The sequence below is a fragment of the Gopherus flavomarginatus genome, assembly GCF_025201925.1.
Source record: "Gopherus flavomarginatus isolate rGopFla2 chromosome 11 unlocalized genomic scaffold, rGopFla2.mat.asm SUPER_11_unloc_1, whole genome shotgun sequence".
NCBI lineage: Eukaryota > Metazoa > Chordata > Testudines > Testudinidae > Gopherus > Gopherus flavomarginatus.
This window is the reverse complement of record NW_026114602.1, coordinates 1,670,306-1,681,171: the sequence shown is the minus strand read 5'-3', so window position 1 is coordinate 1,681,171 and position 10,866 is coordinate 1,670,306. Positions and strand designations below refer to the sequence as shown.

General features: G+C 49.1%; 2 non-coding genes across 2 annotated transcripts; both read left to right on the top strand.

Moving 5' to 3' along the window:
• The first annotated feature begins 681 nt into the window (after nucleotides 1–681).
• On the top strand, nucleotides 682–758 carry LOC127040942 (small nucleolar RNA SNORD126). The gene has a single exon (XR_007771550.1). It is a non-coding gene; the product is annotated as a small nucleolar RNA SNORD126 (small nucleolar RNA).
• Nucleotides 759–1,510: 752 nt separating this feature from the next.
• LOC127040941 (small nucleolar RNA SNORA79) lies at nucleotides 1,511–1,657 on the top strand. The gene has a single exon (XR_007771549.1). It is a non-coding gene; the product is annotated as a small nucleolar RNA SNORA79 (small nucleolar RNA).
• The last annotated feature ends 9,209 nt before the right edge of the window (nucleotides 1,658–10,866 follow it).

Sequence of the window (10,866 nt, the reverse complement as noted above, 5' to 3'; positions counted from 1 at the left end):
ACTCCCTGCATCATAGGGAGCATAGAAAGTTACCTAGTAATCCCCTCTGAGACTCCCTGACTCCTTCCCATTTCTAAAATTCAACCATTATCCCTCCTGTCCCTGCATGCTGCTTTTAAATAGTTCCCTGCACTAGCCCTTCTCATCTCACTGCGTCTCCAGGCAACTTCACTGTGCCATTTCCCTGGCTGAAACTGCTGTGCCCTTAGAAGCTGCTCGTATGGCCTTATTGAAAAGCCAGATCTTTGTAGGCCAGATGGAACCATTGGATTGCCTAGTCTGAGTTCCAGTTTAATACCAGCCACAGAACTTCACCTAGCGATCCCGCTGATTGTATTTGAGTAACGCATCCCTCCTAGAAAGGCATCCATCTTTAATTTTTCAGTGTCCTTATTAAAATTTGGACACCAGAACTGGATGCGATAATCCAGTGTCAGACTCATCAGTGCCATATACATGGGTGAAATCACCTCCCTGCTTCTACTGGCTAGTACCTGTTTATGCATGTGGGGATTTTCTCTGTCGTCTTCTTGCAGGTGGAGTTGGGAAGCTCGGGAGCCCATGTTGGAACACGAGGCAGTTGGGTGAGGAAGCAGCTAGAATTCTCAACCACTTCAGAGTCCTGGATGGTGGTTTGTGTGTGGGAGGGGCAGTCACATTGCCACTTGTAGGACTAGGAGGAGTCTGCTGTGATGAACTGCATGTTCAGTCCGTGTTTCACCTGAATACCCTGATTACACATATGCCCTGAGCAGACTAATGAAACAAACACCTGCAGCTGAGGTCTGATTTGGGAGAAAGCTGATGTTCTAATGATCTCCAATGCAACCATAAGTCCCCAACAGTGAGGAGAATAAGTAGCAGATCCATGCAAACTCTTCAGAAACTTGGTTCTGGTTTTTGTGCAAATGAAGGAGTATAGATGCAAGGAAAAGTTTTCCATGTAGTTGATAGCCTTTTTTTTTTCTTCCCTTCTCTCTCTCTCTCTCCATTGACTTGGAAATATTTCCTCCTTGTATCTATAGGGGCAGGAACTCTAAAAACAAAATTGGATGGTTTTCTCCTCTCCCTCCTCACCCTGGGTCCCTTATAGGAATCACAGATATAAGTACTGCTGGAAGTTCGTATCTATCCAGTTGCTTAGCATGGCCTCATACTGGTACCTCAGGCCAATGTCACCATGGGGGCAGGTATGGGACGAGAAAGAGGTACTATGGCAGACCTAGCAGTTAACAAATGTCTGGCATAGCATATACCATGCATTCCTCATTCAGTGACAAACAGTCTCTGAATTGGTCTTCCAAACATTGCCAGGCTGTCTTTCATTACCTGAAGCTGCAGATGCCTTCAGAAAGCCGTATCTTTCTGCATACATGGATAGGAACTCCTTTCTGCAGGATTTTAGTAAGGAAACTACTTAGTAAAGGTTTGCTCGTTAGGGAAATTCATGGTGTATCTCTCTAGGGAATCCTGTTGCTTTCAGAGCTGCTCATTTAAGGGAGAGTGGCCGTGATGACCGTTCCTCTTACTGCCATGAGCCATGGGCAGTGGGATTTTGTGTCATCGCAGATTAAACTTGGCCTTTCTTCACTCAGAGTGCTCCTGGATGGGTTTGGTCATCCGTTGGCACATCTGAATTTTGCGGGGTCAGACACTCAAAGAGGCAGAGAGGGACTGGACTTTTGGGGAAAGAAATGGGGTTGAAAAAACCAGCTGTTCTGTACATATTTCTCTGTAAACTTTGGGCAGTGGGCTATGGTAACCAGACAGTAATTTTACAATGTGAGCTGAAAGATTGCCTGAGCTGAAGCAGTAGGAGCTATGCTGGCCTCAGCTGGGAGGAGTTATTGCAGTTAAGCTATCTAGTTTTCCAAGAGGCAACTGTGTGCTGCATTCTGCATCTTTAAATCTGAGATTCCTTATCTTTACAGGGATGATTTTGAGATGAGCCTTCAAGGAAAATGTATCTTTCTCTCCACCAACATCAACTGTAGAGAGAATTTGGGCCCTGAAGATTAAAAGTTTTGGCCTGTCTCTGATCTGTATTACAAAAACTCTTCGAAGTTATGTCCAGGAAAGTCTGTACTAAAAACAGGATTAAACTAGAATGGATGTGTAAGAGTTGGGTATTTTTTGTAAAAACGTTCAGTAGTAGAACTGAGGAGGAAATGGAGCTTTCTCAACTGTAATCCACTGGTCTGAATTCAACCCAGGTCAGTAGTGGTTGTGGTTGGGATTTTCACAGGAGACTTAAGGGCTTTAGATGGCATGCTGCTTCAGGCACTTTTTGAAAATCCCAGATATTTTTAAAGCTCTTAGTCACTGTAATATATGCGGACTTGTACAAAATTGAGGCTACGGATAGTTAATCAACAATGGTCTATTTATTGCTGGGTCCAAAATTACTTTCCACTCTTCTGTGAATTTACTCTCCTGTGTCCACTATCTGTCTTCTACTACCAACACCATTTAGATTAGGCTGAGATTTTCAAATGTGCGCAGGATTTGGACACTCAGTCCCCATTTAAAAAAATTAATGGGAATTTAACAGGCATATGCCACAGATTTGAAAATCCTTAATCTAAATGTATTTAAACTACGTCTCCCTCACTCGCCTGACACCAGCACAGACCCTTATTTCGTGCTTCCAATGTTGTCATCCTCTCTCATCCTTTTTTCTCTCCACCCCAAATATGTAGATCCTTTCCCACTGAGTGGGCAGCCAGCATAGCACATCACCTACATAGTACAGCTCCTGTGCTGTACAGCAGGGAGGCAGTGAGAGAGATGGAGCTGAGCACTAGGGATGTGTGAACTTGTTACCGAAATATCGGGTCTGCCTAGCTGAGAGCCAATTAACAGCCTGACAGGGATAAGGAAAAATGCTTTATTCTGCAGAAAAAAGGAGAGCCTGTACCTTGATACAAAAGACTCTGTCTTACACAGATTTCACAAACCTTTTATACACATTCAGACAAAGACCCTTGCATGTTAACACTTGATTGGTAGGTTGTTAAGCCCCGCACTCTGTTATCAGTTCAGTAAAAACTGGTTTGAAGCAAGATTTCTCTGCTTTGAGGCAGAAAGGAAAAGACAGTTTAAAAGTTCAGGCTACTGTGTCCGTGAGCAGTACTGTGTACTGCCCCCCTCCCCAGTGGCCGCTTGTAAACTATTAGGGGGGGCCAGCCGCTAGCTTTCACAAACTGACTTCAGCAACATGTGGTTTTGAGTTTAGACGGTCCTGTGTTATATGGAAGTCAGGACAAATTCTCAATGTGATGAACAGAGATGCCAAGCTGGACCCTCAAAACCAGGGCCATCCCAGAAAACATGGGCCATTTGGTCATCAAGAGTTTTAACGAGTTTGTGGGATTCAGCAGAATACAAAAAAAAACAAGCATTTCCCCAAAACCATGTTTTTAAAGCAGGATGAATCTAAAAATTTTGTATTTGTCCTATCTGTCAATCACTTGGAACTCCTCCTTATCCAGAACTTGCAGTTTTATTCTTTTAATGTGATTGCCTTTTTACTGTGTGTGACAGTCTCACTCAATTTAATAGCATTTCTGTGTATTTGTCTGTACATGTGTAATGTGATCATTTTTCAACATTATAAGCTCCTTTCCAGTTTTTCAGGGAATGTTTGAGGTGCTGAGGGCCAAGAACATATTGATTTTGGAGAAAATTGGATAACTGAAGGGGAAAGTGGGGAGAGAGAGATGGATGGATACACAGAGCCCTTGCTAGCTGTGTAGCACAACTGCAGATTCAAGCAACTCTGCAATTGACTATAGACTCAAGAACTGGTTAATGGCAGCCATTAACCCCTTTCCCCCATAACAATGCCCCTATCTAATGTGTGTGTCCTACCAACAGAATTTAACATTTGGCACCCTGAATAGCTTCTAGACAAATAATGGGGTGGGGAAAATGGAGGCATGCACACAGCCCCAGCATGGCGGGGGGTGGAGGGGGAGAAGAACTGGGAGTGCACAGAATCTAGTGAGGAAAATTGTTTTGGGGGAAGGAGGCATGCAGCTCCTTCCATAGAGGAGACTAGGGTGCAGAAAGACCCCTTGAATTGGGAGTGATGGGGAAGAATGGGGAATTGGGGCAGACACAGCTCCTACCATTGAAGGGGGAGACTGGGGGATGCGGATATAGATGAATGGGGACATACAGAGCCCCTGCCACAAGGTAATTTAGGGTACTTTGGCATAGGGGTAGGTTGGAATGAAGGGTGCACACAGCTGCTGGCATGGGAGGAGTTGCAGCAAGCCCCTGAACTGGAGGCTGGCATATAGGGTGCTTATCGAGAAATGCAAAGAGTCCCTGATGTGTACCATAAGCTCAGCCTACAGAAGCAATGAAATATGCAACCCACCACGTTAAATCCAAATTAACAACATAATCCAACACTATTGAACCCTCCAAACCAGATGGTAAGATTTGCACTTATCAGGTTGAGTAGCTGATTGAATCCACATGGAGTTATTTTATGACATGGTTATTTTGGGGGGATGGAAGGAGGGAGGTGAAATTAGGACAAATGGAGATGTCTGTTAGCATCCTGGCCCCTTCCAGCAGCAGCTCCATCAGTGTTGGAGGCAGGGTGGAGAGAATAAAGAAGTGGTTGCTCACGTATCACCCATGTCATGCAGAAAAGCACCATTTTGACATGGCTGTTAGCGGGATCCTATAGGTGCTGTTTTGATGTGGGTTGAGAGGGTGGTGTGCCAGTGCCATTTTGATAAGGTTTTTATGGGGGGACCGTGGATGCAATTTTGAGGTGGGTTTGACAGGGGTGCACTGTGTGAGTGCTATTTTGATATTCATTTAGGCTCAGTGCCATTCTGATGTGGGTTAGGGCAGGGATTGGCAACCTTTGGCACACAGCCCGCCAGCTTCCCGCAGCCCCCACTGGTCTGGAGTGGCGAACCGCGGCCAGTGGGAGCCACGATCGGCCAAACCTGCAGGCGTGGCAGGTAAACACATCGGCCCGGCCCACCAGGGTGCTTTCTCTGGCAGGCTGCATGCCAAATGTTGCCGATCCCTGGGTTAGGGAGTGGACGTATGTGTGATGTTTTCGCTGGGATCCCATTTTGATGTGGGCCAGGAGTGAGCGTGTGGTGCCTTGTTGATGGGGAGTGGGTGCCCTTTACACTGGGAACCAATTTGTGCCATTTTCATGTGAATCACGAGTGGGTGGGTGCCCTGTGGAGGGAGAGCAGGCATGGGGCCTGGGTGCCAGCTCCGCAGCACTCTACACAGGGGGCTGCCTGTCTGCTTGTCAGCAGGGAAGGCTGTGCGCTGCTGACGCTCAGTTCACCATATCATGCCCTTTCCTTCCCATCTGTCACCCTCTCCCCACCGTGGCACTGAAGAAACCAGCGAGGAACTTTCGGACCAAACCACTTCTGTAGAAGGGAATTATTTTTGTTTAAACAGCAAACTGAGACGCTTTTTGGTGCATTTTGGGATACCAGCCTCTACTTAAAATATTTTGCAGCATATTGTGATGAGCTAGATGGATTTTGCACACCCACTCCTCTCCCCTCCCCCCTAAACAATGGTACGTCCCACTCTCTCTCTCTCTCTCTCTCTCTCTCACACACACACACACACACACACACACACACAGCCCACCCTCTGATTTTCCCACACATGGCGCTTTGGCACCAAAAGAGGGTGGGCAGCGTTTTGGGTGGCTGAAGGGAGGAACTGCCGCGAGTGTGAGGGGGGCTGGGATGCTCCTGGGTGAGGGGGAAGCATGCTGAAGCAGCAGCACACGCACGGAGACTTTACCTACGAGAGGCAGCTGCTCGTTTTCCTACCCTTTCCTGCCTCTAAACATTTTTAACTGTTGCGCGGTTTAAAAAAGCTGGTTCAATGAGAGACTAACCCCATAGTATTTGGGGTGATACTAACTACTCCCCATCTTCTGTGTCAGTCTTGCCCCCAAATATAACCGTGTGTCAAATTCATCTCACGCGGCGCCAAGGTACAGCCGCTGTTTTGTGAGGGGCCATTTGTGACTCAGTGGCACTGTCAAACCCAATGGGACAACTTCCTTGTCTATCCTATACACACTCCTATTTTCACCAGGGGTTTTAGCCACAAACACCCATTGGGTCAAATCAAAGCTGCCTGAGGCACTGGTTTTGGTGCATGGTGTGCTTATGCTATGCCAAATTTGGTGATGTTGGCTCATGCCAAGCCAGTGTGGGTGGATGCCCTAAAGAGGCCACTTCATGAACCAAAAAAGAGACTGGTGTCAGCCAGACTCACATTAACAGACGCAAAGTCCCAAAATTGCCATGAGATGAAACCCTGTTGGACATACAAAAATCAATCATATGCACTCATGCCCATACTTTATTGGCAAACACCAAACATTCATCAGCAGGAAAACATTGAATAGCTGCATTGTCAAAAGGGGTGTCACCCAAAGCAAAGAATCTTGGGTTGATGTGTGAACAGACACCTCTGGTAGTCACTAAATCCATATTGGTGGGACAACAGAAATCAGTGTTGGCCCATGTCATAGCCTATAGTGGCATATGCAAATAAGCCATCTACTAGCACCTGTGAAACTGCCATTGGTGCACCCCACACCTGAACTGAAGGCCTTGCAGAAAAGTACAAATAAACTTTGGAAGTAGTTGCTTGAATACAGAGGTGGGCAAACTATGGCCCATGGGCCCCATTCAGGGCTCGCAGGACTGTCTTGCCTGGCTCTTGAGCTCCTGGCCAGGGAGGTTTGACCCTAGTCCCTCCCCTGCTGCCCCCTTCCCCCACAGCCACCCCGCTGCACACGCAGCATGGCTTGTGCCTGCCCACCTTCCAGGCTTTCCAATAAGCTTATCCTGCCGCTCTGAGCAGCATAGCAAGAGGGGGGAAGTGGAGGGAGGGTTGGGTAGGGGGTATGTTGTTCCGGGGGGTAGTCGGGGACAGGGAGTGGTTGGATGGGGCAGAGGTTCGGGGAGGGGATGGTCAGGAGACGGGGGGGGTTGGATAAGGGGTGGGGTCCAGGTGGGGGCGGTTAGGGGACAAGGAGCAGGGGGGGTTGGATAGGGAGTGGGGTCTTGGGGGGGCAGTTAGGGGCAGGGGAGTCCCGGGACGGGGTGGTGAGGGTCAGGGAACAAGGAGCAGTGGGGTTAGATGGATGGGGGGGTTGTGAGGGGGGCAGTCGGGGTGGGAAGTGGGAGGGGGCAGATGGGGGTGGGGGCCAGGCTGCATGGGGAGGCACAGCCTTCCCTGCCTGGCCCTCCATACCATTTTGCACCCCCAATGTGGCCCTCAGGCCAAAAGGTTTGCCCACTCCTGCCTTAATAGCCATATACTTCCCCATCAAAATGTGCACACACAATTGACTAGCCCAAGATCACAAAATGAATCTACAGAGAGACAGGGTGGGTGAAGTGATATCTTTTACTGGACCAAGCAGAGATGGCCGGGAGGTGGACCTTAAGGGATCCAAAGGCTAGATGCTGGTCCTTTAGGAACATCAGGTAGTCCAAGATGCACTGGATTGGAGCCTGAAGCAGGGGCACCTGCCGCTGAGTGCACCAGCTGGACAAACTTGTCCACTTGGCTTCATAGGTGAGCCTAGTTGACGGCTTGAGACTTTTGAGAAGCACCTGCCTTACCAAGTCTGAACAGGCGCGTTCAGCATCCAGGCTGTGAGGCGGAATGACTGAAGGTCCGGGTGCAGGAGACAACCATGGTTCTGAGAGATGAGGTCGGCGCAGAGAGGGAGATATCATGCAGGGGAGCCTGGATTGACAGGTCCAGCAGGGTCGGGTACCAACACTGATGAGGCCAGGCAGAGGCTACTAGAATGACATCTGCCTTGTCCTGGCGGACCTTCATGAGCACCTTGTGCATCAACGGGAAAGGAGGGAAGGCATAAAGCAGCTGACCCGACCACGTGATCTGGAAGGCGTCTGCTATTGAGTCTGGACTGTGGCTCCGGAAGGAATAAAAGGCTGGGCACTTCTTGTTGGTCTACAAAGCGAACAAATTGACTCAGGAAAACCCCTAGGTGCAGAAAATGGAATGAATGATATCCAGCTGTATCGATCATTTGTGAGTGAGAAAATGCCTGCTCAGGCTGTCTGCCAGAAAGTTTTGGACACCCGGCAGGTAGGAGGCCTCAAGGCTGATGGAATGGGCTAAGCATAAGTCCCACAGAAGGAGGGCTTCTTGGCAGAGCAGTGATGAGCAGGCCTCGCCTTGCTTGTTCAGGTAGAACATGGCCATGGTGTTGTCCATTAGGACTGCAACGCAGTGGTCCTGCAAGTGAAGGAGAAAGGCTTGGCATGCAAGGTGTATAGCTCTGAGCTCTTTGATGTTGACGTGCAATGACAGCTCACTCTCTTGACCAGTGCCACTTGGGTGCTGCCACAATGGAGAGCGGTGCCACAATGGAGAGTGGTGCCGCGATGGAGAGTATTGTCGCTCAGAAGACCAGTGCTGTGATAGGGAGTGGTGCCATGATAGACAGTGGTAGCCAGGGTGACAGCCGACTCAGTGATTGGTGTTCCATGCGGCGGACATCTGTACGGTGCCATGAGGTCACTGAACAAGACCCGGACCTCGAGCGGGACCACGTTCCAGCAGTCAACCGCAACCTCGAGTGGGAGCGGCTCCAAGAGCCAGGGCTGCGAGACCAGTGCCATAAGTCTAACCGGTGCCGTGAGTCAGACCGGTATCTGGGGTGGTGCTAAGACTCAGAATGACACCAGGACTCCAAGCGGCATGGAGATGCTGGTCTAGGGGCCAAGAGCCTAAACATCGCCGGCTTGCCCTTGGAATGTACCGGAACTCGGACCAGTGCTGGGGCCGTTGGTACTGGGGCTGTCATTTCAATGAGCCCTCTAGTGGCCTCAAAGGTATCCGGAGTGGAGGGCAGGAGCGCTGGCAGCCTTTTTTGCACCGTAGGCAGTGGAAAATCCCGCCCCCGAAATACTGCCAACAACCGCGGCAGCCGGATGTTTGGCCACTGCGGTCACCGCCCCCCAAATGTCAGTGCCCTAGGCAAGGCAGTCGCCTAATGGGTTGCGCTGGCCCTGGAGGAGGGCAATGTAATCTCCTCCTCTTGAACGGCACCCTGTGCTGGGCTGGCATGTTGCTCGGCTGGGGCTGGAACAACTGCTTTGACCCTAACTGGGAGTCCTCACCTTAGTGATGCTGCTAACTCCTCGTCCCAATGTTATAGCTTCCCTACATTGGTGGACAAGTCTAGAAAACTTCTGCAAGGGGGGTTTCTTCCAGCAACGATCACCAATGCTCATGCTCACCAAGGACGCTTCCCTAATCAGTTGGGAAGTGCAACTCAGAGTACACAGTGCACAATGCCGGTGGTCTGCATCAGAGATACACCTACACATAAATCTCTTAGACCTCAGACTAGTGAAGCGAGCATGCCTTCACTGTCTTCCCTTCATAAAGAACAAATCTATTCGGATCATTACAGACAACATAGCATGTATGTATTACATCAACAGACAAGAGCAGCTCTTCTCCCTCTGGGGCTCCCCATCAATAGACCCCTTTGCCACAACGCAGAATAGAAAATGTTGCTTGTTTTGCTCCAGAGCGGGACTCGGGACTGCATCCCTAGGAGACGCTTTTCTCATCCTGTGGAACAACCCTCTCCTGTATGCCTTCCCACCAATACCTCTGTTACACAGGGTTCTTTGGAAGATCACAGACGACAAGGCCCAGGTCATCCTTATTGCCCCGGCTTGGCCAAGACAGACATGGTATCCTTACCTACTCAGCATGTCCTCCTGTCACCCATGGGCTCTCACCAATAGGACAGATCTTCTTCCCAAGGCCAACAGATGGGTTCTTCACCCCCAGCTCCAAAGCTCCACCTGACAGCCTGGTTCCTTCATGGTTCCAAACCCATGAACTAGCCTGTTCCAAGCAATTCCGATACGTCCTCCTGCACAGTAGAAAAGACTCCACTCGTAAAACCTACCTGCAGAAGTGGAAGCGTTTTGCCTTTTGGTGCTCACATAAACACTTAACGCTCAATATGGTGACTGTCCCGAGCATTCTAGACTACCTCCTGAAACTGAAACAGGGCGGACTTTCATTCAGCTCCATCAAAGTGCACCTGGCGGTGCTTACCACCTTCCATGACCTGTTAGAAGGTTATTCACTCTTTACCCACCCCACCACAAAACAATTTCTCATGGGCCTGCAAACCTCTACCCTGAAATTTACCCAGCGGTGGCTAAATGGAATCTTAACCTCGTTCTTCACGCTCTCATGAAACCTCCATTTGAGCCTTTGACTACCTCCTCTCTTCTCCATATGACTGTGAAGGTGGCTTTCTTAGCTGCAATAACATCAGCAAGGAGAGTAGGTGAAATAAGTGCCCTGATGGCTCATCTTCCCTACACAATCCTCTCCAAAGACAAAGTCACTCTGAGACCACATCCTAAATTTGTCCCTAAGGTGGCATCCACCTTAACCAACCTATATACTTACCTACTTCCTATCCCAAACCTCACAAGACTCCACACGAGGCAGCCCTGCATACTCTCGATATCAGGCGAGCAATCGCTTTTTACTTAGTTAGGACTAAGCCATTTTGTAAATCTCCACAACTCTTTGTCTCCATCACCGAAAGATCAAAAGGTACGGCTATCTTTAACAATGTCTGTCCAAATGGATCTCTGACTACATCAGATCCTCTTACCGTATTCAAAATATTCAACTACCCAAAAGCATTAGAACTCATTCCACTCGAGCTATGTCGACATCCGTTGCCTTCCTACATAACGTACCCATTTCTGACATCTGTAAAGCGGCTACATGGTCCTCTGAACACACGTTTGCCAAACACTATGC